Consider the following 24,856-nt stretch of genomic DNA (forward strand, 5'->3'; position numbering starts at 1 on the left):
GCTAAGTAATAGGCGATCTGACTCAAGGAAGGGGATTCTCTCAAAATGTGAGATTGCTTTGAGCCACACTATGCATATGTGCTCCGCTCTCCATGAAGTTATGACTTCGCTAACTGTAAATCGTCACATTTCCGGAGAGCAATACACGGACAAATAGAAGGCCCGTGATGCAACAGAACTAAATCAGGTATCTGAGTGGTTTGAAGTTCACAATCCATTTGACATCAGTGACGATTTACTTCCGAAATGAGTCATCAGGTACTCGTGCTATTTTGGAAGATGGGATTAATTGCGATGTCGCTGAAGATACTGGCACAAAGATACAGAAGACGTTGAACAACAAGAAAGTGTACAAGGCATCAATTCGAAAAGCAGACCAAGAACAAACGCTAATAACTTTACAGAAAGAAATCACTGTTGTCCACACAGTGTTCCACATTGATCCGTCCGTACTGTTTTTGTGACATATTACCATTGCTGAACAAAATGGAAATGTGGCTGAGCAACTCAAATTTAAGCTTACTGCTAAGTCTACAGCACTGTTGAAAGACGACTACATGAGAAAGCCTAACAAGGCGAATCCAATAATATTAATGAAGGACATGCCTGATGCTTCACAACCTAAAGTATATGACAGATATGTCTTAGACGATGGAGCTCTTCTTCATCACATTCAATGGCCTAATACAGGCATCTACTTAGCCATCTCCCAACAGTAACATTTTTGCAAATATGGAAGGTCCAATCAAATTATAGTAGTATTTGATAGGTATTTTGACCAGTCTTACATTAAAGACCATAAACATCAACGGCGCTCTGCTGTAGTCATGTATAAATATGTAAGGTGTTGTTTATACTATACAAATTAAATATCTACCTTATGGCGTATAACAAATCATATAATTTGACTTCTTTTTCTCGTTGATCTAAATGTTTTAGGGGGAAATCGATATAAATGAACACGGCAACTATCTTTTTCGATTGCCGATAAACTAAAATGAAAATTTCCCACTAAGATTATGATACCTATAATACTCCTTTTAATTTTCTTCTCAGTGTAAAATCTTAGCATTTCGTTCAAAGCAGAATTCCTTATATTACGCAATATGTTTTAAAAATTACTTTCTTTGATCACAAAGTAAGTATTTTTACAGTCATTCGGTATAACTTTGAATTCCTCTCCTACTCAGGCGGCATGGCTTTGCTTTCCTCTACCACTCAGTCGGAATAGCTTTGTTTTCCTCTCCCACTCAGTCGGCTTAATTTTGAATTCCTCTCCCATTGCAGCAGTTTAACTTTGTTTTTATTTTGTTTTTAATTCTTTTGTTTCCTACGTAAACTGCTTATTTACTCTCTCGTTTCCTTTAGAAACTCGTTGTTAAAAGTTGTGAACTGATAAATAATTTTATTTCCTCCCATTTCATCTTAACTTTATTTCATTTCTTTGTTTGCGAAACATATTGAAACTTGTCTTAAACACTTTATTTGTACCGATAGGAAACTCTTTTCAAAGTTTATTGTCTACTTTCTGTATTCATTATGAGAAAAGATTATATAGTATACATATCGTAAAAATGTACAAGATGTTTAAATAAACACATTTTTATCAAACACACACACACACAAAAACATTTAACAACGAGTTTGCACAGCAATTATTTTACGGATCACAGTATAGCTGTTCTTATGATCTTCGTATGGAATTTTATTATTCTCGCAACTATGTTGCTCGTAGAAGATTGTATAACAATTTCAAAGTACTGTTAAAATTTTAAATTAAATATATGTTAATTTTAAGAGAATATAAATGAGTATCAAAAGTATTTAAGTAGAAAAAATAAAATATCATTAAAAGTTACTTAATGAAAAACTATCGTTAAAACTGAAAAACACTTTAGAAATAAATAAATATTGCAATAACAAAAATGTTTGATATACAAACTACTTGTTATTTATATTTTAATTATCTTGATTTTATTTTATTTTTATTTTTATTTTCTTATGTTTGCTGCTAAATGTATTTTCTTTTGTTTTATATTGTTTTCTTATTTGTGTTTGCTACTAAATCTCTTTTTCTTTTTTTATTTGTTTTGCTGACTACGCAAACTCTGCCTATTTACTCTCTCATTTCCTTTGGAAACTCGTTGTTAAAAGTTGTGAACTGTTAAATAATTTGTTCTAAAACTAACGGGCTAAACTAACCGTTTCTATTTATTAATTTATTTTTGTATTGTCCGTTAGATAGTTTTATTGCTATGTTATTTTCTTAACAGAACACTGTCTTTTGACGTCTCCATTCCTATTTCTTACGTATCGTTTGCTGTGCAAACTCTGTTTATATATTCTTTCGTATCATTTATAATAACACTCCTTGTTAAAACTGTTCCAAAAATACCAATTATTTGTTATTTCGTATTATATCCTATAATACTGGTTTTTAAAAATTTAAAGAGCAAATTTAATTTGCGAACTTGTAAACAATTCGTATGCCAGAGCATACTCCTTGTTAATTATTTACTGGATCATTTTCAAAGAAAACTCATTTATTTAACCTCTCATTATTAAAAGATTTGTTTTCTACGAAAACTCCTTATTTATTTAACCTGTCGTAATAAATTACTCGAACACTTCATGTGATCGTACTAAAATTGTTTATTAAATACTAAATTTCTGTGAGCGTACTAAAATTGTTTTGAAAACACTAAACGTTGTGCGCACTGATAAAAAAGTTGCTAATATTTTTCTTCGTTTCTGTTATTATTATTATACTTTTGTTGTTAGTTATATAATTGGAAAACTTATTTCGTGAATTAATATTTGATTACCACAATTAACGTTTGAGTTACAACTTATAATAATTTTTAATTCATCTTGTCATAAACAAACGATTCTAACGCATCTGGGTATGAGGTTTTTTTAATGCGTCTGCCTACGAGATTAGAAACTGACTATATCTGGGTACGAGATTACAAACTAATTGCGTCTGCATACTAGATTTTAACTAAATGTATGTGAGTACGAAATTACAAAGTAAGTGCATCTGCGTTCAAGATTACAAATTAAGCGTGTCTGCATACGAAATTATAAAGTAAATTATTTAAAAGAAACCAACAAAGGTCAAAATACATTTTTAAGAAATAAAAATAAGAAAAAATACTTTTATCGGTACATTTTATTTATATTTTTTCGGATAAAAGTGATTACATATATATATATATAATGAATAAAATTGTAATAAAGTATAATATATAATATGAATAGTATATAAAATAAGTTATTTTAATTTTGAATTCGTGTAAATGTCAACGATTTTATCATGATAAAAAGTATGTCTGAAATTTATTTACATGTATAACTTTCACTTCACTTAGTTAGTTCACTAACACCAGGAAACATAGAATTATAAATGATTTTTTTCTAGAAGTACTCCAAAATTAAGTGAATATAGTTTTTATTTAATAAAATATTATATTATATAAAGCATAATCAAATGTCCAATCGTTAATTTCACTATCATGATATGATGAAAAGATTTCGTACAGTTCATCAAATGTATCTGGTCGTAGCATAACACGTCACGCATTATAACACAACATTCCATTGTCTAAAATAATGTATTCATGTTCATCTAAAATGCGGCTATTTTCAAAACATCTATCACACCAAAGTCTATATTCCGGCTTCCATCTTGAAATACATTCCAGCACACACTGTTTATTCACAAAAAAGAAGTACAACCACACATGCATTGTTTGTTCTCCAAAGACTTTTTAATCTTTGTTTAAGAACAGTTCAACCAAATCACAAATATATGTATCTGAAAATGTAAGTGATCCATATGATAAATTAAATTTATTTAAATGCGTTTTATTTCGTCTATAACCCTTATCCAATGACTTAAAGTGTTTCTCTACGTAAAGTTCAAACACTAAGTCACGAGTTTTTTCTGAATTAGAAATTACTACAGTTTTTTAAAACTATTATTAAATATTTACAAACATTTATGTAGTTTTCCGTGTGGTATTCTTATTGAACAAACCAAGTAAAGTAGTGGTTCACTCAGTTGATAATTGATAAGTTCTTCCACACACAAATGACTTATTTTGAAACGATTGCACTTACAATTCACATTTTCTAATCCTTGAATCTCAATATGTGTTAGGAAACACTTTTTCAAAATTGATTTTATCATCATATCGATAAATTTTCTAAACGATTCTTCTGTTTCCTGCGGAGGATATAATATTTTCACTTTATCTTGTTCTTCTTCAGGAATATTAGGACCCCATGGGTGTTAAAAATATTTTTCTCATGGTTTTCACACGCAATCTGTTTTTCTCTTGGAGAAATATACTCAGAAGCAGATACTCGTCTACTACATATCTTCTCGAATACTGTTCTACGTAAGTAATGTTCCTATGTAGACAATAACAAGTCTGCACATGCGCACAAACTTTTAACGAATGCGCATGCGTCCTACAAAAAATATTTACTGGTGTTCTTGTACACTCCGTGTAAAACATCTTTATGTAAAAATTTGAGTCTTAGAAAATCACAATCAGATAGTACCACACGAAATATAATGCTTCCATAAATATTATTAAAAATGCATTGTGTAAGAATATGATCTTTCTTACTATGGATATTATGTGGATCCATACAGATTTTCATAATTTCCTTGCACGTATCTGCTTTTAATAAAATACTACAAGCTTCTAAGTCCGACACTTCTTTCAGCACACAGTTCAGCATACACATATCTCTAATGTCATTTTCAATAAATAATAATAATAATAGCATGCTCCACAAAGTAGCACTCTGTTCGGTATCCATTTAATTATAGCTAATTGAACACAATTAATATCAATACTTGATTTATCACACGAACAATTTTTCCTTTTACTATTGCACAAAACACGTTTCTTAACACCAAGAAAAAGTACGTCTTCTAACAAGAAAATATTCTCAACAACTGAAACAAAACCGTGTTTCTTTTGTCTACAACTACTGCACTCTAGCGGAAAAATCTTAACTTCTAAAACCGTGTTACTTACTTATACAAACTCTACACAAAACAATTTTTAACTATGTTAAACAAATAAATCTTAATATAATTTTCAATGGTTCGCTTCTTTAAGAAGCTCTGCTTATTTACCGGAACGTTTTAATTTTTTTTTCGATTCGCTTGTTCAAGCTCTGCTTTTATGTTGTTTCTTTTTTATTAAAAACTCGGCGTTTGCATTCCCTCTTAATTATTCGAACACTTCGTGTGAACTTACTAAAAGCTTTTGTAAAAATATGTTCCGATAATAGTAGTAGTTGCGACCCGATAAAATAAAAAAATATTAAAGTAAAATTAATTGTTGTAAATAAATTTTGCCTACACATTTCTTCAAATATATCAAACCAATAATATTTAGTTGTGCAATGTTTTCCAGATAAGTTTATTCTTTAACTAATTTCTTAAGATAAAGTAAACTAAAATGAAAAATTAACAATACAAATATGTGAAATAAAACTATGCACCAAATAATATATGAAAATAAAAACAAAGGTAAGTACAAAACATGTATTAGTTTTCAACATTTCTTCTTTAAATATTTGATAATAACATTACCTGATATCAAGTGTTGTAAACAATTTTTCTATAAACTTCACACACAAAAATTAATTTCTTTCGCAATACCAATATAGTTCCTGGTAATTTAAAAGTTTCTTCTACAAGCGGTAAATGTTCACACGCGTTTTTTCACGAAGACCAAATCTTTTCTTATGTACATTGAATGTTTTTCATTCAACACTTTTACTTTTATCTTTATCAAGAAGAATATCCACAACATCACTTATAAACACATCACTTTTCAATAATTTAATGCATGTCTTATAAAATCAATATCTTGTAAGCTAACCGATAAAATGTGATTTCGCATACGTATAAATATATTTTCTTCCACATCTGTGTTTTTTCTAATATCCTTTACTGGTGATTTCATGATGTTTTCATCCAAAAATAATCATTCATGTTCGTTTCGTTAAAATATCCATAACAGCAAGCGGCACATAGCTTCTATTTTTTACTCATGTATTGGTTTCTTTAAACAATTCATGTCTACTTTATTTACAACACATTTACTTCTTACGTCCTTAGAATGTTTCATTATCATCCATATATAATATCATCTTATAAATTTTTAAATTAATTTTCAAACAATTACACACAATTTCACTTAACTGTATTAAACTTTCCATACTTATTTTACTTTTTATGTAAACAATTGTTTAAATATTGTCCTCAAAACACCAAGAATACCATTCCGCCATTAGACCAAACTAAATTATTTTTCTAACAAGCAAACTAAATCGTTCGTGTATCTTCGCAAAAGTTCGAAGAAGTTCTGGAAATTTGAACAACATTCGGGAAACTTCGGCAATCTTCGGTAATCTTCGTATAAAATTCTTTTAATTACTTAAAATTCTGGGAATTAGTTAAAATTCTTGGAATTACCTAAAATTCTTGGAATTACTTAAAATTCTTAGAATTAATGAAAATTCTAAGAAATACACGGTCATTTACCTTTTAATCTCTTTTCCAGAAATTTCCAAACATTCTTTGGTATGTTTACGTGACCATTGAAGGTCGAACTACTTTCTTGAATATAATCAAAACAATGTACACTTCTCTCACCCCCACCCACTACATTCTTGAACTACCGTCTTGAGCACAATAAAAATTTTTAACGCGCACATGTGTTTCAAACAAAGCTTTTCTTAGAAATTCGAAAACGTTCACCTGTGTATACTCAAAGTAGAACTACTTTCTTGCATATAATCAAAACAATGTACACATGTGTCATCCCCCACCCACTACATTCTTCAACTACCTTCTTGAGTACAAATAATAAAGGAACCACCATGTCAATGACCCTAATTTATTACACATACAACATCTGTGCTAAGCATTGTTCAGACATGCGTACGTGACCATTCAAAGTCAAGCTACTTTCTTGAATATAATGAAAACAATGTACACTTCTCCCACCCCCACCCACCACATTCTTCAACTACCTTCTTGAGTACAAAGAATAAAGGAAACCGACATGTTATTAACAATATTTTATTACACATACTTTACACTCAACAATAGACATATACACAGTCATAAATGGCGGACATCCTTCCAATCACTACCAAATGGCATTGTTTAGGCTTTAGATGGCTCATTTTGGACCTAAAGGGTTGAACTACCATTACGATCCACTATAGAAAACAATGACTGGTGGACACACACTGTGTAATAGTACAACTGACTTTCCACTGCTAGCGTCAAGTACTACTATACCAGTTATAATATCCTAGGCCGTGTTCAAGGAGGCTATGCCCTCTTCAACGATGGAATATTGTAAACGTACAAAAATCTTTTAAAGTTCAATTAGTTGGTCCTCAAACGGAATTCCTTAATACGAAAATAGAGATATCCCATGGTTTTTATTTCTTTTTCTTAACAAATGTGCCATATATGATTTAGCCAAAAACAGAGAAAAGTACTAGTGTGATTTATCTTTGTGTTGAGTTCAGACCTGCAACTACGGGAGGCATGGAAGTGCTGGCCCCCTAAATTTCCATTGACCCTTTAATCTATAATGCTTACTATAGAGAAAGAGGATTAGGAGTTAGATTTCTGGGCTGTCGATATCTATGGCCATTTAGCCCGTTACTTATATGAGGGATGACGTCCCTCGGTGAGCACGCTATCTGATCCGAGATTTTCAGAGAATCGAATCCAATAATAGTACTCTTAAACTTCTAATATACCACGAAAATATGACAAACGGAACGAAATATAACTGTTAGCTTTAAAATAGATATATATATATATATATATATATATATATATATATATATATATATATATATATATATATATATATATATACATTATTAATAGTCCTATGCACATAAGTTAATATTTTATTGATAACTGTTATATATAAATTTATGGTTATTATATTTTATTAATTTATTTTTTACTTGTATTATTGCTAATTAACATGGCCAATTTTGGCTTCGGGGAATTGTTCCTAACTTAGATTAGGGCCGTTCCATTATCTATCACCTATGGACCCGCCATGTCCTCGACTGGCAACAATCAGTAGCTGCATAACAGTGAAAAATAATGTACTTTACACTTTAATAACAATACGGACTACCCACCCAAAACACATGCAATGTAGAAAGTAGAACCAAATATTCTAGTTTCTACAATATTGCTACACATTTTATAAATCGGTGTTTACATGTTGACTGATAAAATTCTATTCAGCTTTCAGTCCAATCTGGTTAAAACAAAATGCTACACTGTTTACATTCGTCATCATCGAAGTCAATAACATCGTCATAGCCAGAATTATCACCGGGACATGGCGGAAGAATCTAATCCTACATTTCTACATATAGTTGACGCAAGATTATTCACAGCTGCGAGAAACGAGACGATCACCAGGTGCAAAAGTCTTAGAGCTTGGTACTAGTATCAAAGCTTTCCTTTTACATGTTCCATTTTCACGATAACCGTCAAAAACGACAGTGACATTTCTTCCGTATATGTTTGCAATGTACACTGAGTGCTCACTAAATTGCGACCTCCACACAAGAAAGTGTGGCCAGCAGCCGAAATGATTATAATTATGACCAGCCCGACTGGTAGTCAGGCCCGTATCCAGGGGGTCTAGGGGCCTCCCTAAATTTTGGCTGGTCCCCTAAAAGTTTCACGGTAGACTGGCAAATGGACTATAATATGGTGATGAACTACAATATAGTTGGATCGGGCCCCCTAACTTCAGCCGGGCCTCCCCTACATTTTGGGGCAGGCCACAGGCCTGCTGGTAGTATTGCATAGCAACAACACACTCGAGGCTACATATTGGCAGGTAGCACACTGTTATAATGAAAGGTGGGCAGGATTTATCCGCATTTTAATAGGGCATGATTCTGGGTAACCGAGCAATAGGTACGTCAATACTCAGACAGCAATAATTGTCTGATGCGCCCGTTCCTGTATAACGAAGGAGTGCAAGGAGCGGGAAGAAATCTGGATAACGGTCTACAAGAGATGCAACTACGAGCACGTACCGAAGCTTAAAACATGGGGCGAGCATCGCGTGATACAGCTCGTGACAGCCAAACGAAGAATCAGTGTCTGGGAATTACGTGACCAATACAATGGTGGACGCACAACACCCATATCCCACGCAACTACACGCATGTAGGTCCACAGCAGATTACGCACTCGTCACCCACTCTTCACGACTCGTTACCACAGACTTCGTCGCGCTCGGGTCTTAATTTTATAGAATATTTGTGGGATATTGCGGAACCAGCTCTTCGCACCATGACTCCTGCACCAGCATCTGTGGGCTCGCCGTGGGATGCGATCAGGAATATATGATATCAGATCGCCGTGGAATCATATCTGCAACTATCAGAATCCATGCCACGCTACGTCCTCTGAGCAAAAGTGGACCAACAAAGTATTAGTTACGTCTTGGTAATTCAGTAAACACTTTGTGTAATTACTACAATTTTGAATAACGTTTCCGTAAGTACAACAAACAAATAAATAAGAAATCCTCCGTCAATCACTACAACTGATTTCATTGTCTGCTTTGGTCAACTGCAATACAGCCGTAACATACGTGGTTGGGCACTTTCTCATTATGGTGGTCATAAATCCACTGCATCCTGGCTGCGACTGTAATCCTACAAGCCAGATAAGGTTGAGGAGAAATAGGTATTGTGAAGATTGGGCCGTAAGAGATCTTACTTGTTGAAGTTCACTTAAGTCTTCAATGACCATTGAGGAAAGACCTCTATTTCTCTTTTATATTGGATGTAAGGACTCTCGGATAGTTGTGATGTTAACATCGGCGCAAATCTGTCTTCAACATTTGGGGGACGGGTAAGACCGTTCCCATTATTTATATAATTTTATCTATCTATCTATATATAATATATGCTCAAAATATTTATGAAGTTGGAAAACAATGATATGGAGGATCAGGGGAGCAAAATCGTCTTCAGTGGCGTATTTAGGAGGCTATCGGCCCCGAAATAAATTTGTTGGTTTTTCGCATTCCACGTACAACAATAATCCTTCCTACCATTTCTAAGAATGTCAGTGACTTTCCATTTTCTTATGTTCTTTGTTCAGAAATAATACTATATTTGTCAAATTTCATTCCATGTAAGAACTACATCCTTTTGTTCTTTCTTTCGTCCTTTCTACTTTTCCGTTTCTTTTTATTGATGTTACTTTCTTTCGGTTCGGCCATCATACTTTATCGACCGTTGTTAGTTGTGATTCAAGTCGGCCGTCATCAGTAACACCAAAACTAAGAGGAGTTGATAAGCGAAACTGGTGTTCCACACCAACTTGGGTGGATATCAACATGACGGAACTTTAGTTATCATAACAAAGGAAAAATTATATCGTTTAGTTATTTTTGAAAGAAGGAAATGTTTGAAGTAAAGAAAATCAAAACGGGGAATAATCAGCCCGGGAAATTAGGTAGGCCAAGAGGATGCTTCCTTTTTCTTGTATGAATAGAATAAACAGTTAGATTCACTCCTAAATTTTTGTATATCATATAGGATATACCGATCTGCAATTCTTTGCCATTGTAACTTCAATTTATGCATAAATTAAAATATATTTCATTCTCAAACTCAGGTGGGCAATTGTCCACTTCCTTTCCTCTGTCGGGCACAGCCCATCGAAACAAAATCCTAAATACACCATTGATTGTCTTCAACATTGGGAGGTGGGCAGATTTGAGGCTTATTTTAGGGAAGGGAGATGAAACTCATATTACGGTAGATGAATCTGATTTCGGAGGTGAACCTGTTGTAGAGTATATAACATATTAGGCGATGTAGATGAAGTAGTAGTAAATATCAGTATTACAAATCACTGCCGTGAACACATTCTGAAATCTGAATACATGCATATTTATAATTGATATGTTTCTAATTAGGCATCCACAAAGATCCATGTTAAAATTGTTTTATAATAATATAATAATATAAATAATGACTTCCCCAAAACTATGAATAAATAATATCAATTATGTATGACTCAAAAATACTCTTATTTGAGCAAAATGAAGATAATCTCAATATCATTACATGAATCGTTACAAAAATTTAACGCATGCCATATACCCTTTAGTTAATAGATGTAACCTTAAGATTATGGAGAAAAATTTTCCAGCAGTTAAATTCTTTTCTTTGCTTACGAAGTATCCAAAGGAAAATTGGGACATGCGGAAATACGTAGGAACAAACCATGGTTTGACCAGGAATGCATTAAATTAGCAGAGAAGGTAAAATAGGCAAAATTACGTTGGCTACAAAATCCGAATGAAATAACTACACAAAATTTCGTAGACATCAGGCGGGAAACTTGCAAAACTTTTAGAACAAAGAAACGCGATTTTTTGAAAGCTAAAATTAAGGAACTTGAAGATAATGGTAAAATTAAAATCATTCGGGACATGTATAAAGGGATCAACGAATTTAAGAAAGGCTATCAACCTTGTGCTTATATTAAAGAAACCTGACGGAACAGTTCTCACTGATACAGATACCATTTAAAGAGATGGAAAGATTTCTTTGACGATTTGCTTATCGCGCAGCCAAAAACTAATGTGCGTGGAGAAAGAGATACACACACCGCAGAACCGTATATTACAGAACCCAACCAAATAGAAGTAGAAGTCGCTATAAACAAATTAAAGAAACACAAATATCCGGGTGTAGACTAAATTCCAGCAGAGTTAATTATAGCTGGAGCCGAAAAATTGTAGAACAAGATACACAAACTCATCCTTCTTATCTGGAACAAGGAAGAATTGCCAAAAGAGTGGAAAGAATCAACCATTGTTCCAATCCACAAGAAAGGCGAAAAAACTAACTTTAATAATTGTCGAGGCATTTCTCTTCTGTCAACATTCTATAAAATCTGTTCAAACATTCCATTAGCAAGATTGACCCTATATGCAGATCAGATTATTGGGGATTATCAGTGCAAATTTAGACGAAATCGATCAACTATCGACCAAATATTTACCATTCGCCAAATACTCGAAAAAAAAAGTGGGAATACAATACCCCGGTACATTAACTATTTATTGATTTTAGAAATGCTTACGACTCGGTTAGGAGAAAAACATTGTACAATGTTCTTACAGAATTTGGAATACCGAGAAAGCTAATTAGATTAATTAAGGCATGTTTAAATGAATCTCAAAGTAAAGTCCGGGCGAGGAAATTGTTGTCCACGAGCTTTCACATCGAGAATGGCCAGAAACAAGAAGATGCTTTGTCGCCATTATTATTCAAATTTGTCCTGGAACACGCTATAAGGAAAAGCAAAGATAACAACCAGAGACTAGAGTTGAACGGTGTTCACAAGGATATGTCGTACGCTGATGATGTAAATCTAATAAATGATGATAGGAGAACAATAGAAAGAAATGCAGAGGCTTATTAAACGCTTGCAGGGACATGGGTTTAGAAGTAAATGCAGAGAAAACTAAATACATGGAAGTGCGTCGGGACCGTAATACGGCAAGTTATGAATGCGTTAAAATATCTAATAATACTTTTGATAAAGTGAAAAATTTCAAATATCTAGGATCACTATTAACAAACGAAAATCATATTCACGAAGAAACTAAACGTCGACTAAAAGCAGGGAATTCGTGTTATTATTCAGTTCAAAGTCTCTTGTCGTCGCGAATTCTGTCGAGGAATTTGAAGCTTAATATATATAAAACGATAATCATGCCTGTTGTTCTGTATGGTTTCGAAACATGGTCGCTTACTCTGAGGGAAGAACATAGACTGAAAGTATTTGAGAACAAGATCCCGAGATGAATATTCGGACCCAAGAGGAACTGGAATGGGGAATGGCGGAAACTTCATAACGAGGAATTACATAATTTATACGGTTTACCAAACATTGTTAGAGTAATCAAGTGTAGGAGGCTTATGTGGGCAGGTTATGTAGCTAGGATGGAAGAAAGTAGAAACGCTTTCAAAGTCTTGACTGGAAGACCAATCGGAAAACGACCATTAGGAAGACCAAGGCGTAGACGGGAGGACAATATTAAGATGGATCTCGCAGAAATAGGAATACAAAGTAGAAACTGGATCCAGTTGGCTAAGGATGGAAGTCAGTGGAGAGCTTTTATGAACGCGGCATTGAACCTCTGGGCTCCATAGGCCGTAGATTTAGTTAGCTTACGAAGGATGAGTAGATGCCAGGCTGACACTACAAATAGATGAAATGCGCATTTACTGAAAAGATGAGTTCTACTGACATTGGGTAGTCTATATACTCTTCGTATGTTAGGGCCTAGAAGGAGATAAGATTTCACATCAGGTTACGTCACGCACAGTCGCACACCTTCATTTTCTTTAAAAATGGAAAAGTCAAGAGAAACTGATTTCATCTAATTTTCCTTTGTGACAGTCGGATACAAATCATCACATTTATTTGCAAAAAAACACTTTTCAAATTGGATTGTTGGGAAAGCCTCTAGTTCCAATGTTGGGGGGACATGTCCTCCCATTTCCCCGGAATTTGTGTGCGTACCTACAGCTGAGACAACTTTCCAGCATGAGGAGAAGGGCATATCCTACTCTGGCATTTATTGCAATTTGTGCCCAAGTAGCAGAAGTGGAATTAATACATATTGATGAGACTACTAAACGTACTACAGCACGAGTTCAGTTTGAAATACTACAGAATACGATTCTTTTTAAAAGATGGAAAAGCCAATAGAAATCATTTTCATCTTACATTCCTTTGTAGCAGTCGGACACAAATGATCACACTTATCCCAAAAAACACTTTTCACGTCAGGTTATTGTGGGGGCAGTCCCCGCAGGTCCGAGATTGGGGGGACATGTCCCCCTCGTTCCCCCGGGATTTGCATCAGTGGATGTTAATAAAAGACTCAATTGGAATTCTTTTAACTGTTATCCGACACAGGTACCTGACATGATACAACGAATCCCTCCCACAGGACAAAAAGTGCCTTTGTTATCAAGACTTCATACATTTAAGTCAACATTATCAAAAACATGGAGAAATCCATCTGAATGAATAGCAGGGAGCCAGCGTTAATTATCGATGTTAGGTAGATTGTAGCTTCACGGTAAGATGTCCACACTCCCATTGATGAAATATGTTTATGAACTGTTTTGAACCGTATAATCGATGTTTCTTCGTAACTTTTCGTGCACATACTTTGTATACTAGCTTCACGAATAGAATGAACACCATTTTTACAACTACAGTATCTACGTTAAGTTCATTTCCACATATTACACAAATATCAAAATTATTATTATTTTTTATATTATTAATGTTGCTCAGGTAGCCTGAAACAATATGAAATGGCTACACTTTTGTCAATGTAATATATTAAACTAAGTTAAGTTTCATTAATCAAAATGATATGTGAATTTAAGTTCAAAATTAGGAACATTGCTTTCTACTATTTGTTATTAATTATGGTAAGTGATATTGACAAAAAGAAATAGTAATTTTGACAGCTCGAAAATGATTAAACATTGTATAATCACAAAACGTTATAAAGAATAGGCACAAGGACATATTTGTCCGTTTTACATTTAATTCTATTTTACCCACATAATGTCTTATATTTTAAAAGCAAGTTAGATTTCAGAATGAGGAATATTTAGTTTCTCATTCCGTGTTTCTTTTTTTTTCTGGGAACAATGAGTATAAATATATTTTTCACTCACATGTTTATTGCATAATGTGATTGTTCCCTTCGATGAGTTTGCATTGAGAATATTTACATTATTTTTCTACTTATTCACCAAGAAGAAGCGAAATATTGTTGAAGTGAGTTTATGTATTATTTTAGAATAGTTATTTTGAAAATGGGTCATAATAAACAAGAATTAAAGAGTTTTATTCAATGGGACATATTTGTCCCTATTTGCCAAAACGGTAAACTCAAGTCTAATGCTCGTTGTAATATTGCCTATATTCAATACTTCGGATGACAGTAATGGGGCGTTTACACTTAGTCGATTTGCGTTCGATTCAGTTGAATTGACGTCACTTTCAACTTAATCGACCGTGTAAACGGGACTTCAACTTAATCGCTTGTTGATCGAAGGCGACTAATCGACAGGCAACTGAATTGAAAGACGTTCTATTGTCTGTGGTTGAAATAATTGAACACATCCATCGATCTGATTCGGCCTAGTTGCTTGGATTTAGTGGCAAATGCAGCGAGTCGATTTAGTCGTGCGACTAAATCGACCAAGTGTAAACGCCCCATTACAGGTATAATATATATATATATATATATATATATATATATATATATATATATATATATATATATATATATATATATATATATATATATATATATATATATTTACTTTCTTCTCGGAATTGTTTCTTTGTGGGCTGTAAGAGTCCGTACTACCTTTCATGGTTGACCAAAGTTCCTTGAAATTGGTTTGTTCAAGGAATTCTTAAGTATTTTATAATTGTTGTGTTAAAGATTTCATCAACGAAGTGACTGTTTCCAAAACACGTACTACTCATTAAATATAATCAAGTTCGTGACTAATGTTATTCATATTCGAACCATACTAGAGATCAACTCATTGTTTGCGTTTTAAAGAACTGTATCCAATTTTTCAAGCAATAGACAATGCTCTGAGAATCTAGTCTCATTTTCCAATCCTCTTGTAAAATAATTGAACAGGTATACGAGTTCTAGTCCGATATATGAGAAATTTTAAATATTCGGGACGGTAGCAGCCAGTGCTTACACACATATTATCCCGTGATTCACCTGCTGTCACAAGTGGCGGCTCTATTAAAGAACATTTGAGAAGGGGCTTGTCTGTGTTTTCTTTAAAAATACGGAATTTTGGATGGGTTGAATTTTAAAAGCACAGAAATGACTAACCTTTACTTCGTTTCTTTTTATAAATTTCGAGATTATAAAGTAATGTATCTATTTCTAAATTCTAATAGGTGTTATTAAAGCGGAACGAGGCCCAACTAGCAATTACTGATTACTCCAAAGCGGGAGAGCTATTATTATTATTATTATTATTATTATTATTATTATTATTATTATTATTATTATTATTAGTAGTAGTAGTAGTAGTAGTAGTAGTAGTAGTAGTAGTAGTAGTAATGTACAGTACAGGTGTTATAAAATTTAGTGGTAGCCCAAGCCATTAAACCAATATACGCCACTGGTTGACGTTCACACCAAAATCAGCACTTGTAAAGCGTTTAACCCATTGTTCATAAGTATCTTGAGATGGAGCATTTTCACCATACGTTTCCCGGAGTATACGATACCTTTCAGGAGCACTTTTCTTCAAAATAAAATAATAAACCAACACCTCCCACATATGCTATTTTTGTTGATCCGAACTTTGCCATGTTTCAGCGTAAATATCTCTATAAAGTTAACACATTCGCCCCACTTGACTTGTGAGGATTTGACGCTTCTTGTTACTGGAACGAAATAGCCCCCGTGAAGTTAGCGACCAAAAGATTAAAAAATCGACATCTGTTTCGAGTTCTGAGTAGCACTGAAAGAGTTCTAGAGTTCTTGCTAGGCTAGATCAATAGTTCTGGGCAGAGATGGTCATTTTTCCTAACCCTCCCTTACCCTCACCCTCAATTGACGCCCCTCACCCTCCATCACACTCACCCTCCATTGACGCCCTCACACTCATCCTCCATTGACGCCCTTCTCTCACTCTCCCTCACACTCATCCTCCATTGACGCCCCCACACTCACCTTCCCTCACACTCATCCTCCATTGACGCCATCACACTCACCCTCCATTGACGTCCTCACACTCACCCTCCATTGACTTCCTCAACTTCACCCTCTCTCATACTCACCCTCCATTAACGCCCTCATCATCACCCTCCATTGACGTCCTCACCCTCCATTAACGCCCTCACTCTCAATGGACGCCTTCACCCTCGCCCTTGCTCACACCCACACTCAAATGACGCCCTCACACTTACCTCAAGCAACTAAATTAATCAGGACACGACAAACTTAAATGAGCCCAATATAGTACGAGTAAAATAGTAAGTACGTTTAATTCCCCTCTAAGGTGTGGAATTTTCAAAAAAGCTAAAAGAAAAAAAAGTTACTTTTTATGGTAAATTGGTGTTCCAAATTTTATCTTCCTAACTTCAGAAATCTGGGAGATACAGTTCCTTGGAAAAAAAAACTACCATTTACTCTTTTAGGATACACGTTTCCGAAAATCCTTCCTTATCCCTTGTTTTTGTGACAAAAGGAGCATTTTATGTAAATTGCACATTCCTCCCTATAGAAATATGGTCTGGCTGATAATGAGTCACTCACTTCTACTGTTCTATATAATAGCATAGTATTGTTATTATTACTGAAGATTTGAAAATAAAATGCTGCATCTGAAATCACAGAAAAGGCCAGACAAAAAGTACGTATGACAAACAAGCGGGGATGAAGGAGGGCGGAAAGTATGTAGGAATTACGAAGGGAGAGCGCCAGGTAAAACGATGGGAATCACTGGGCCCTAGGATAAATCTGATAAGATTATTTATTTTAAAAGTGATTGGCGGTTAACAGGAGAGATCTCTCATATCAATACTAATAGCGTACGCGCCTTTGGCGCGGGAGACACGGGTTCGATTTCCGAAAGGACCTCATGTGGTTCGGATCCCATGTTACGCTGAACGGGATGCTACTCAAATAAAAAGAATGAAAATAATAGGCGAGGAAAAAGCCTCATTGAATTCGATTGATTTATTTTAAAGTGAAGAACAGAGCTAACTGGCTTTGTGTTGTTTACAATTGGTAGAGAACATAGATTAAAAAAATCTAAAATAATGGTTGCCAAATGCTTGTTGATATTCAACTTTTGGTGAAAAGAACTTAGGAGATGCAGAAAGAAGATATTGAAGTTATGACTGTATATAACACCATATTTATAAATGAAGGACGCAACATACTTCGGATACAAGCAACTTTAAGGACGAATGAAGGCAATTACTCTTCATTACGAAATTCATTCTCAAATTTATAATTTCAGGGAATATCAGGCCCCATGGGTATTGGCGTGATCTGTACGATCATTGACTGTTTGCACCCAACAAGTAGTGGCGTAACTAGGATTTTTTAAAAGGGAATTGAAAAACCATTTTGGGGCCAAGGTACCCAATACTCCAAAATTCCATTGTTTCGTTATTTTAGGTTTATCTTTAATCAAGAACATAACACAATTTGCGAGCATTTGCGGCAAAAGAATTCTGGTTACTATTTCAGTCTTGTACATTTTTAGCAACGTAGTCATGTTTGTTTTATTCTTTATTAAATTAAAACTATTGTTTCTCAAAATAACTTGACAAGATTCGAGACGAGACAGGGTTCTTCCAACAGAAAGAGACAAATTTTTCGAGACATCACTTTACACAACATATTTTCGAGACGAGACAACCTCTAATCTTGTCTCGCGGGCATCCCTATTTGCACGAAATAATATTAGAATACAGTAAAAAAAGATAATATTAATTACCTTATAAAGTAATCAAACCTTAAAAGTCACCTATTTAAAATTTGCCCTGTGAAATAGTTCATATTTTAAGGGGGCTATTCATATAGTAACAGAATATTAATAATCAACGATCAATTACTCTGTGAAGATGCTGAATTTTAAAGTGTTTGTGCACCTTCTGTTGCGTTTGGGTGCAAATTCGTCAATACTGTAATTTCGGTAGATTTTCTTAGTATTATCTTTTCTAAAAGTATGTAACATAGTGAAATTTAGGTGGGCTTGTAAGAAATTGGGGAGGCTTGAACATCCCAAATTAGACCTAGTGACGCCACTGCCAACAAGCCACCAGTCACGAAAGACAAAGGGAAATATTTAATTTAATAATAATAAAAAAGTTGAACTGTGTAAATGTAGGACTATAATTGTATATGAAAATCATTATAAATACAATTATGTTTTATATTTAATTGAGCTTTTCTCCCTACAGCGGAACTTATGTCCGGCACGGAATCGAACCCGGATAACCCAAGGATCTCAGCTTCAGATAATCGCTGGTTAGAAATGTTCTCCTTCAAATAAAATGAAATGAAATATTCAGTTCAACGTCCCACGATTATGCTCCGAGGCTGAGAGAGACGATAATAATGAGAAATGGATCAAATGGTGGAATGAAGAAAGTGGGAGGAAACGAAAGAACCCCGAGAAAACCACCGCAAACGGTGTTTGTCCACCACAAAGTTCACTTGGCGCTCCTTCAAATAAAGTACAGCTACAAATAAAACATTTTCTACTCTAGAAGAAAGAATCTCCTTTACATTGTTCCGTCCATTAAATGTATACACGACTCCAAAAGTGCATTACCACCTGCAATTCTCTTTTTCCTGCAAAGGCAGGCAACCCAAAAAGCTCGGCGCTTCGGTTGGTTGCGAATTCGAAAGGCGTTGGACCAAACCTTAATTTTGTAACAAATATATCAGTGTGGCAAACTGCATATAAGAGAATAAAATTGTTAAGAATGACAATTTTATTATCGTGACGGAGTTGGATGACATCAAAAGTTACAAAATGTTCTTACTTAAGCAGTTCAAACAAGATGAATGGCAAGAAACATATATCAGAGGAAACGATTTCTCTCCTTCGCCGCTAAAAAGGAATCTCATAGGTTTCTCATGCAAAGGTTTAATATAAAAGTCCCAATCAAAATTTTAGAAGTTGACACTTGAAAGGCAAGAACAACTGAAACGAAATGAGTGAAATTATGCACAGCCATTGCAGACGTCAAATGAAGGAATACGGCTTTCGTATTTTAATGAAAAACGGTTAGTGGGGCACGGGCCCCTCCAAATATTTGATCACGAAACATCAAAAGTGCTGATAAACAGTACGTCAGATGCGTGTAAAGAACATGAAGAATTGCAGCGAAACATTACGTATGGAGAATACAAAAAAACAAACGAATACGTTTTTTAATTTTCTGTGGAAAAATGGTTTTAGGGGGCAAAAGCCTCAACCCAAAATTTTGAAAGTTGACTCCCAAAAGGCAAAAAGAAGTGAACCGAAGTAAACGATATTGTGGACAGATATTGTAGACGTAAAATGACAAAAAAAAAAAAACGGTTTCATATTTTTCTTCAAAAAACGTTTGGGTGGGGCACGAACCCCTCCAAACTTTGATCACAAAAAATCAAAAGTGCTAGTAATAGTATGACAGATGTTTGTAAAGACATGGAGAATTGCAACAGAATTTTTTGTATGGACAATACGCAAAAATAAACGAACACGGGTTTTTTATGTTCTGCGGAAAAAAACATTTTAGCGGGAAAAATCCCCAACAAAAAAATATGAAAGTTGACACCCGAAAGGCAGAAACAAGTGAACCAAAGTGAATTAAATTGTGCACATATATTGTAGATGTAAAATGACAAAAAACGGGTTTCGTATGCTCCTGCAAAAAAGGGTTGGGTGGGGCAAAGACCCATCCAAACCTTTGATCACGAAATATCGAAAGTGGCAGTAACAGTATGTCAGATGTGTGTACAGCACATGAAGACTAATAACGAAACTTTGTGTATGGACAATACGCAAAAAATATACATATACTGTTTTTTATTTTCTAAAAAAAGTTTTAGGGGACAAAAGTCCCTACCCAAAATTTAGAGTGTTGACGCCCGAAAGGCAGGAAGAAATGAACGAAAGTGAATGAAGTTGTGCACAGATATTGTAGACATAAAATGAGGGAATACGGGTTTAGTATATTCCTGAAAAAAAAGGGTTGTTTTGGGCACCGACCCCTCCAAACCTTTGATCACGAAATATCGAAAGTAAAGTAACAGCACCTCAGATGTGTGTAAAGGACATGAAGAATTGCGACTTAACTTTGTGTATGGACAATACGCCAAAAATAAACGAATACTGTTGTTTTTATTTTCTGCGGAAAAACGGTTTTAGGGGGCTAAAGAGCCCCAAATTTTTAAAGTTGACTCCCGAAAGGTAAGAAGAAGTGAACCAAAGTGAATGAAATTTTGCACAGATATTGCAGATATAAATTGAGAGAATACGAGTTTCATATCTTCCTGTTAGAAACAGTTAGGTGGGACACGGACCCCTCCAAACCTTTGATCACGAAATATCAAAAGTGCTACTAACAGTATGTCAGATGTTTGTAAAGGACATGAAGAATTTGAACGAAACTTTTTGAATGAACAATACGCAAAAAAGAAATGAATACGCGGTTTTTTATTTTCTGTCGATAAATGGTTTTAGGGGGCAAAAGTTCCCACTCAAAAATTTGAAAGTTGACGCAAGAAAGACAAGAAGAAATGGACCGAAATGAATGAAATGTGCACAATTATTGTAGAGGTAAGATGAGGGAATACGTGTTTCGTATTCTTCCTGAAACAAAAAAACTGTTGAGTGGACCGAGACTTTGAAAGGCGAGAGGGGTGGACCAAAGCGAATGAAATTGTATGTAGATATTGGGTGTGTAAACTATGGCCCTTCATGTTTCACATTTGTCGTGTCCCCATCCGATTTCTTTAAATTTTTCAGATCAACTACAAGCACAAACAGTATAGCGTTTTTATAGTATTTCAGGAGGCATTTTAACCCTTATAAGGTTTTTGCGCATAAACAAAAATACATGTCGATTTATTTCCAGTTTGCTCTTGATCTGCCAAATTTGGAGCAAAACGGATAGGGAAACTTGAGAAACACGAAAGGGCTTATTTCACTTAGGGTGTATATAATATCTACACACAATTTAATTTGCTTCGGCCCACTCCTTCCTGCGCTATTACGGAAATATTTACTTTTTTCGGATGAGGTCTAGGCCCCAACAGTGTTTTCCACTGAAGGTGAAACACGCTTCATTTATTGTTTTGGAATATACGAAGTTTCGTTACAATTCGAAATATTCTTTAGGAACGTCTGACATATGCTTATTTGCAATTTTGATATTTAGTAATCAACGGTTTAGAAGGTCCATGCCTCACTCAACCGCTTTTTTCCAGGATAATACGAAACCAAATTATCTCATCCTACGTCTACAATATCTGTGCACAATGTAATTCAATTCGGTGCAGTTTTTCTTGCCTGTTGGGCCTCAAATTTAAAAATTTTGGGTATGGCTTTTGCCCCTTTAAAACCGTTTTTCTGCAGAATAAAAAACCGTATTCTTTTTTTTTCGTGTTGTCCCTACACAATATGTTGTTCCAATTCTTCATGTCCTTCAAGCACTTGTGACGTACTGTTATTAACAGTTTTGATATTTTAGGATCAAAGTTTTGGAAGGGTCTGTGTATCATCTAAACTGGTTTCTTTTTTTTTCAGGACAATAAGAAACCTGTATTCCCTAATTTTATGTCTACAGTATCCATGCGCAATTTCATTCACTTCAGTTCACTTCCTCTGGCCATTCGGCCTCAATTTTTGCCTCTAAAACCTTTTTTCTGCAATAAATAGAAAACCCGTATTCATATATTTTTTACATACTGTCCCTACACAATGTGTTGTTCCAATTTTTCATGTCCTTCAAACACTTCTGACATACTGTTTCTAGCACTTTTGATATTTCACGATCAAAGTTTTGGAGGGGTCTGTGCCCCACCTAAACAGTTTTCCTTTTTTGAAGAAAATAAAGAACCCGTATTCCCTCGTTTTATGTCTACAATATCTGTGCACAATTTGATTGACTTCGGTTAACTTCCTCTGGCCTTTCGGGCCTCAATTTTTAAAAAAATGGGTGCGGGCTTTTGCCCTCTAAAACCATTTTTCCGCAGAATATAAAATACCCGTATTCCTTTGTTTTTTGCGTATTGTTCTTACACAGTATCGTTGCAATTCTTCATGTCCTTTACACAATCTGATATACTGTTACTAGCACTTTCAATATTTCGTGATGAAAGTTTTGGAGGGCTCCGTGCCCCACCTAACCGTTTTTTTTTTTAGGAAAATACGAAGCACGTATTCCCTAATTTTATGTGCAAGATGAGTGTAAAATTTCTTTTATTTCTGTTCAATTTCTTTGCCTTTCGGACGTCAACTTTCAAAATTTTGCGTGGGCTTTTGCCCTCTAAAACTGTTTTTCCTCTAAAATAGGAGACACGTATTAGTTTATTTCATGTGTAATATCTACCTGCCAAATTTTATCAAAATCGAAGTGTTACACATCGGAAGTGTTACTTGTTACTAACTAATATTTCTTTAAAATTTTGGAGGCGCGGTGGCTCAGTGGTAGAGCGTTCACCTCCGATGCTTGGGGTTCCATGTTCGATCCCAGCTCGCACCGTGTGGACTTTTTGATGGACAAACACCGTACTCGTGTGTTTTTTCGGGGTTCTCCCGTTTCCTCATATATTTTCAGTCCAGCATTTCACTCATCTCTCATCATCACCGTCTCCTTTAGCCTAACCAGCATAAACGTAGGATGTAAAACTTAAAGATTTCATTTGATTTTTTCTTTAAAATTTTATGAACAAATAATGGGAATTAAAGATTATAAATTTATAAGCGAAAAATTAAGATCTATTGCAAGTTTCGGCTCCTTTCAAGATTGAAGAAAATGACGGCACAGGTATTTGGATTCAAGGTAGACACGAAATTTGAAACTGAGATTTCATTATATTTCTGTCATCATTTTAATGCACACTGTATAGTTCTTAAATGCTAATTAAGTCAGGATTTTGCATCCAAATTAAGTTGCAACATAATAATTGTTAGAAAACCCGAATTGGCAATGCGAATTTAAGATTAGTCGATACTGTAGATAGCATGGAAAAAAGGTGAAGAGTGTAACCTAAGTGTGTGGCCAAGTAGATTGCGAGGCGATTTAATAAATTGCATGTCTTCTACTCACCAGAGTCCACCTCAACCGTTTCATTTTGTTTTAAAACAAAACACTTTTATCATGAGTTACATTAGAATACAGTACACGAGTGACAATTTATATTATCATAGAATATACTATGAGTTTTAATAGAAAAAGTGCAGACATTCGTTAATTATTACGTAGTAAGATTTCAATAGATACAGTGCTTGATCGTGCCGTGTATGAAGTTATGAAATAATTATCGCCCTTCACTTGACGCTCTGGTATACACTAGATAAAATGAATTTCAATCCTACTTTATTTACACTGGATAAAGTTGGAAACTATGCTTTAGTCCCTACCTTGATCATATCCTGGTTCGGCGGCTAGGCTTCCGAGACGAGACGAGACGTCTCCTGAAATGCCTCGTCTCGTCTCATGTCTCAAAAATGAAAACACAGTTTTTGAAATTGTTTAAAAATTTATTAACTCGGAATAAATTATTGCCTTCGAAAGGATACCAGCGTTTATTATTTCAAATGAGGACTATCCTAAAAACAAGGAATACCTAAAGTTATTTTCTAAATGATTCTTATAAACAGCTTTCATTTCCATTTTCCAATCGATTCAAGTTTAAATATTTTGTGATAGTGTTCCAGATTCAAGTAAAATGTTAAACCATGCATCGAGATCAGTGTTTCAGAAGATTTCATTCCGAGGACTGGTGGTTATATGTATGTATAAAAACCCTTTACAGAAATACAAGTTCTCTTAATGCCAGTTTCATTAGTAACTAACCATTGTTTCACGAGTTTTCTCGTTCCGAACAAAGACACAAACGTGTCAACCTTTTTATGTCTGAGTTTGAAAGGATGTTGGTTTGAGAATAAAATTTAGTTTCTTTTTATTGTTTTATGA

The 24,856-nt window shown here is 34.5% G+C and overlaps 1 protein-coding gene across 1 annotated transcript in view; it reads left to right on the forward strand.

The window, feature by feature from the left end:
* Positions 1-24,856, forward strand: part of LOC145662781 (methyl farnesoate epoxidase-like) — a 733,391-nt gene that overhangs the window by 85,639 nt on the left and 622,896 nt on the right. The window lies entirely within an intron of this gene.

This window comes from Thermobia domestica, chromosome 10, assembly GCF_964235325.1.
Source record: "Thermobia domestica chromosome 10, izTheDome1.hap1.1, whole genome shotgun sequence".
In the NCBI taxonomy this organism is placed as follows: domain Eukaryota; kingdom Metazoa; phylum Arthropoda; class Insecta; order Zygentoma; family Lepismatidae; genus Thermobia; species Thermobia domestica.